Source organism: Hippoglossus stenolepis, chromosome 1 (genome assembly GCF_022539355.2).
Source record: "Hippoglossus stenolepis isolate QCI-W04-F060 chromosome 1, HSTE1.2, whole genome shotgun sequence".
In the NCBI taxonomy this organism is placed as follows: Eukaryota; Metazoa; Chordata; class Actinopteri; order Pleuronectiformes; family Pleuronectidae; genus Hippoglossus; species Hippoglossus stenolepis.
In genome coordinates this window covers 29,248,563-29,254,942 of record NC_061483.1, presented here as the reverse complement: position 1 = coordinate 29,254,942, position 6,380 = coordinate 29,248,563, and positions in this window count along the sequence as shown.

The window sequence follows — 6,380 nt, the reverse complement described above, 5'->3', positions numbered from 1 at the left end:
TCCCTGTCCACACTGCTTCATAACAGTAATGAGAGTTCACTTCTCATTGGTTATTTTTGCATCACACTATTCTGCTCATGTCTCTAAGGTCTTACCTCTGTGGAATAAAACCTGCAGTCTGTTTGTGAGCTGAAACTTTCCATTCTGTGTTTACACAACCACACTGTAGAGGAGAGACAACAGGAGGTCACAATATGTCCGTCTTAAATCTACATTATAACTTCACACCCTGTCATGTTCAAGTGGCAGCAGCAGAAGGCAACCGTTCCCAAAATTTGAAAGGCTGTGTGAGTCAGATTTAATGGCATCTCACGGTGAGGCTGCAGATTCCAACCAAATGAAAACCCTCCACCTCACCCTCCCTTTCCAAGTGTGTGACCTTCAGGTAACACGCTGCTATCAGACATGCACTGTACTCAGAAAATGCTAAATGGTAAATGGTCTATATTTATTATGATGCTTTTCTAGTCTTGATGACCACTCTAAGCGCTTTAGGATCCAGGATCCAATTCTGCAGACTTTCTCCGGAGTTAATTTCTGAAAGTACCTCTAAACATATTTGTGTCTTGAGTCAGTGTTTGGTTTGTCCACTCTGAGCTACTGTAGAAACATGGCATCACTCCACAGAGCAGGACCTGCTCTTCGTGTAGATATAAAGGTCTCATTATGAAGTAATGAAAACTCAAAGAGTCTTATTTTCAGGTGATAATACACTAATGAAAACATGAATGAAAACATGAATGAATAGTATTATTCATTAAATTTCTGCCAAAGGTTGCCTGTAAAGTAACAACTGGACCTTTAAAACCTTGAAATTCTGTTATAGAATATATAATAAAAACAAATAAATAAATCAAAAGGTCAATAGAAAAGTCTGAAATATCTTATTACTTATTTGAAACCATAGTGTATATGGTTAGAACCAAGGAGGTCAAATAAAGGCCAGTTTGTCTGATGTTCCCTTTTGTTCTATGGAACTCTGACATAGAGATTATGATAGATTTCCTGTTTCCTAATAGGAGTCCTGCCTCATTGCTGCGGTTTAGCAGCTAGTTCATGTGGGTCGAGGGAGATCAAACTGAAAAACTGCCCATTTAAAATGACTAAAGCATTGTTCCTCCCTCCTGGTGTTGGAACATGGTTTCACTTTCACTTTTGTTAGATTTTTTTTATCCACAACATTTTAAATAGATGCATTCATCCATCTATTATCTTTACTGTTTATCCTTTGAGGGTCATGGGGGAGCTGGGGCCAATCCCAGATGACATTAAGTCAAAGGGGTACATCCTGGACAGGTCACCACAGGACCAACATACAGAGACCAACAACCAGTCACACTCACATTTACACCTACTGTCAATTTAGAGTCTCAAATTAACCTGAACCTGCTTAATAGATTTTAAATATATATTTAAATATGTATCTGTATAATTATTATTCTTATTCTTATATACAGTAATAGCTGACAAGGCAACAGCTTTACAGTTCTCTGAGCAGAGTGGTAAGAACTGGGCTGACTTATTAAAGGGAACATTTGACCAAATGAGAGGAGAACTTTATCAAATGCAGATGCTTCCACTCAGGCCATGCAAGGTCAGTGGTTTGGTTTAAATGATGTGAATCATATGCTTCTTAGTGTCACCAGATCGGTCACCGTCATTCAAACATCACATGAAGGAATCTCTTATCTGCTGTTTGTCCCTCCAGTACAGTGACACACACTTCTGTCATGACTGAAGCTGGTTTTCAAGACTCATGGAGGAGCCACATTTTACCAACACTATGAACTGTTTTAATCTTGCACCCCCTGGTGGCACAGTCCAGAATGTATTGAGCTGCTGGCTGTTGAGAGCACCAACTCCTGTTTTCTTTGGATTTCTCCCATTGTGTGTGAAAACTCACCAGTGACCACACAGGGAGCTAAACTAAACTTGGGTAAACAGAATAACTCTGTCCCACCTTCATTATTTGGAAACACTGTCAAAACTAATATAAATTATATTTTAAATATGAAATCCTTCACATCTTTGACAGCAGCAATGGAGGCAGTGTAACCAACGCCGAGACTCGGAAAAGATCAATTTAGTTATTTTGTATTGTATCACATATGAAATTATAGATTATAAGATATACAACATTATGGATCAAGCTTGATTGTGATTTACAAGTGTCCCTCTGTTGTGTTTCTTCTTATTTCTAGACAGATTGTGGAGAATCTGTTTCCTCAAGTGTCTTCTTCTATTAATACTAATGAATGACACAGTTATTTTTTCAGAATCAAGAAATCAGTTTAAAGTCACTGGCTGTGACAAAGACCTGGTTTCATTTACAGTTAGGCACTGAGACAAGGCTGATTATGATGCTCCAAGTGTCTGAAGCTGCTCAGTATGCATGTGAGGTTTGGTTTAAAGTGCCTCTAGAATCCATTTGAACCCTCCACACGAGGACATCCACACTCAAATGAACCTTTTTATTAGAGGCAGGGCGACTGAACAGCACGGCAAGTTCCTGTGTGAGATGAAGCAGCAGCTTGGTAGGCACAGTGTTTTGTTGTTTTACTTATAGTAATGATAAATTATATCCCGATGGAAACAAATATGACAAAAAAAAGGATTTGAGCAAAGGGGGGAAGCTAATATTAGACATATTGGATAATAAACCCAGAGTTAACTCTCCATCTCCAATACACAAACAGTAGACCCCAACACATAGAATTACACTGACAAGCCTCCACAAAATCATGAAATTCTACTGAAAGGTATATTGTGTCCGTTACACCCACAAGATGTGTGTAAAATGAATTAATTGTCGTTTGAATTCATATGTAAAACTGCTGAATCACTGTGATATCATCTAGAACATAAGGGGGCATTGGAGATTGCTGACTCCAGATTCTATATTAGAAATCAAACTGCTTCACAGACCCCATTTTTCAATTTATACCATTTTGCACATAGCCTACACTCAACAAATTTCCTACATCTATTTTAATATTTGAAACTTTGCTATTATGCTCTGCTTAATGTTCAAGTACATCGTAATATCCCTCACATGTGTGCGGCTAACTGAATTGTTCAGATAAGGTTTGGAAACACACACCTGTACAAGGTTCCACATTCACACTGTGTCAGGACAAAAACCAAACCACGAATTCCAAGAAAGTCTCTGTGGAGCCTGGTGATAAAACTGTAATTAGGCAAGGCAGGGTATGAAACCATTACTAAAGCTCTGAGTGTTCCCAGGAGCACAGCGGCCTCCATAGCTGGGAAATGAAAAGTCTGGAACCATCAGGACTCTTCCAACAGATGGTTAAACTGTGCAAAAAGAGCATTGATCAGAGCGGTGACCACAAACCCAACAGTCACATTAAGCACAGCTCTAGATTTGGTGAAGGAGACGCTGCTGATGGACGACCTTCTCAGCATCTCTGCATCGATCAGGTCTTTGAGTCAGTGGACAGAAGACACTGAGTTAAAGATGTTACAGCCTACTGGAGTTGGACAGACATTTAAGATGACTCTGAGAGCAAGAGAAAGATATTCTTATTGTGATGAGACAAAACTAGTGGATACAGCACTGGCCTCCTTAACCATGGATTATGGCTTCATGTCCCATCACTGGTATCTGTGTATGCTTGGTGGATTGAAACAATTCTCTGCTATGATCAGGGTTTTATAGTGTGTCTGTGGCTTAAAGTGCTGGTGTTCCACTAACCAATGGTCCAGTGGTTTGATCACCAAAACAGCTGTGCCAGCAGTGTGACAATAATGTGTGATGGAAGTGTTGTATGAATGTGTGCTTTAAGTGGTAATTAATACTAGAAAAGTACCATATAAATACAGTCCATTCAGCATTTACCATTTCAAATCTTGAACCCTTTCTTTCAGAACTGCAAATAGTAAGTCAACAGGCACTGTTCATCACCTGGTTGGTACCAGCCCCACATCCATCATGGTGGAGGCAGCATCGTGTACTTCTCAGCAGCAGGGACAGAGACACTGGTCAGAATCGAAGGAAGAATGAAAGCAGCCAAATACAGAGAGGTCCTTGAAGAGGAACCTGTTTCAATCCACAACCAAAACAACACAATATGGCAGCTCACAGACACTTCCCATCTAGTCTGATAGAGTTCAAGGATCTGCCAGGAAGAACGTGATACACTGTACAAACCCAGGTGTGTGAGTTTGTAGACACTCAACCATGAAAACTCAAAGCTGTAACTGCAAAGACGCCTGTACAAAAATACAGAGAAGGGTCTGGATACTTCTATGAATGAGATGTTTCGCTTTGTGATATGTTATAAATTAACAAAAAATCAATTTTAATTTGTCAATATAGGTTATTGAGAGTACATTAGCAAACTTTAATTTTGTATCTTTATAAATTAAATCTATAGCACAATAAGATATACAATAAGTAAAGGGGCGTGACTATTTTCTGAAGCCACTGTTTACTCTCTTGTTCATTACTCAGGATGAACTGTTCTGTTATATTGTTAATGATTATAGGAAAAGACAAAGTGCATACTTGATTGACAAAATTAAAAGAGTAGATGCTTCAGATATTTAGCCTGTTGGTAAAATACAGACATATTGACAGTTTACTGTGTTTTTGATGATTTTTAATGATACATTTTACAAACAACATTTAGCAACAGACAATACAACAAACCACAAGAAACACGCTAAGGACATCAACATAGGGAGAGCAACAAGAATTTATAGAAAAACATATACATTCCTACTGCTTTATGTCAGCTAAAACTGATTTTAATTTATTACAGGGGATCAGCTTGTCTAGTTTTGTAAACTTCTGTAAGTTGTTCCACATGTGTGGGGCGTAGTATTTAAAAGCCAATTTTCAATCTCAGTGTTGACATTTTGATTTGAACACGGTGATGCATTCTGAAGCCATCGCCTGTTATGAACCTGAGAGCAGAGTGATAGACAGCATAGAGTGGTTTAAGGGTGGAGGCTGGAGAGAACATAGTGTATAAATCACATCGCCGTAGTCCATGACAGATAAAAAGGTTGATTATACTTCATTATTCCTGCTGTCCTTACTTTTTTTATTTTTGTAAAGAAAATCCAACTTTGCTTTAAGGAGCTTAGTTAGATCGTTGACATGCTTTTTTTAAAGCAGAGCTTTTCATAAATCCAAAAACCAAGGTATTTATAAGACTTTACTCATTTAATTAGTGCCCCATTCAGAGTAGAAATCTTTAGTTCAGAATGACTGTATCAATTTTCTAGAGAATAGCAAACATTTTGTTTTATCTTTGTTTAGTAATGATTCAAGTTTTATTAGTGTCTGCTGTAAAGCACATAAATCAAGATGCAGGTGTTTTACTGCCTGGATAGCAGAGAGTGCTGTAGTATATAAAATAGCTTTGTCCGTGTGAAGGTGAATCAAACTGTTTTTTTAAATAGTTTTTCCATTCATAAAAATGGTGAATAAAAGTGGTCCTAGGATGGATCTGTGTGGAACCCCTCTGTTAACATCCATGAAGCTGGACTGGAATCCATCAGCCACAACCGCTTATGTTCTACCACTAAGGTCTTTAAAAAACAATTAGAGGATTTATTACCAAACCCAATCAATTCTAAACATTTTAAATGAATTTGACCATCGACTGTGTCAAACGCCTTGGATAGATCAATAAAATGGGCAGCACAGTCCTGTTTATTACCTAAGGTAGTAACATCATTTAAAATTGTAGATGCTGCAGTCACAGTACTGTGTCCCTGTCTAAATCCAGATTGATAAGATTTAAAAATGAGTGCTGAGATAAAAATGTTATCTGATCATTAACCAGCTTCTCTAACAGTTGCGCTAAGCAAGATAGTTTCCAGATTGGACGATAGTAATTGAGCTCATTGGACCCCTTCAAGCAAAGGAGCAATGTAGGCTGTCTTCCATAAGTCTTTTATTTACAAATCCCAACAATTTAATTTCAGATTCCTTATTTAATTGTTGCACATAAAAGACATTTATCAGTTATACTGTATTGTTTGATAACCTGAAAAATGTTTCAAGTGTCTATGTTGATAAAGGTACATACTGTACACCCTTTATCATCCACCAAACGATGGACGACACGTCTCCACTCACTCCCACTATCCAGAAATGAAGCCAAAACACCCAGATGCTAACACTGCGATCTTGCACTGGTGAGGGGATGGAACTGCGATATTAAGTCCTGCTGATGCACATGCTCAACAAATCACGTGTCAGGCTGTGTATCACCCTGTTTTTTATCATATCAAATAACTAATTAATACAAACTTACTTGAAAAGACAGAAACCGTCTTTGAGAAAAAATTGATTGACGTGTACTTTGACATTAGGTCCATGTCCCATCCACTGACATTAAAAGGAC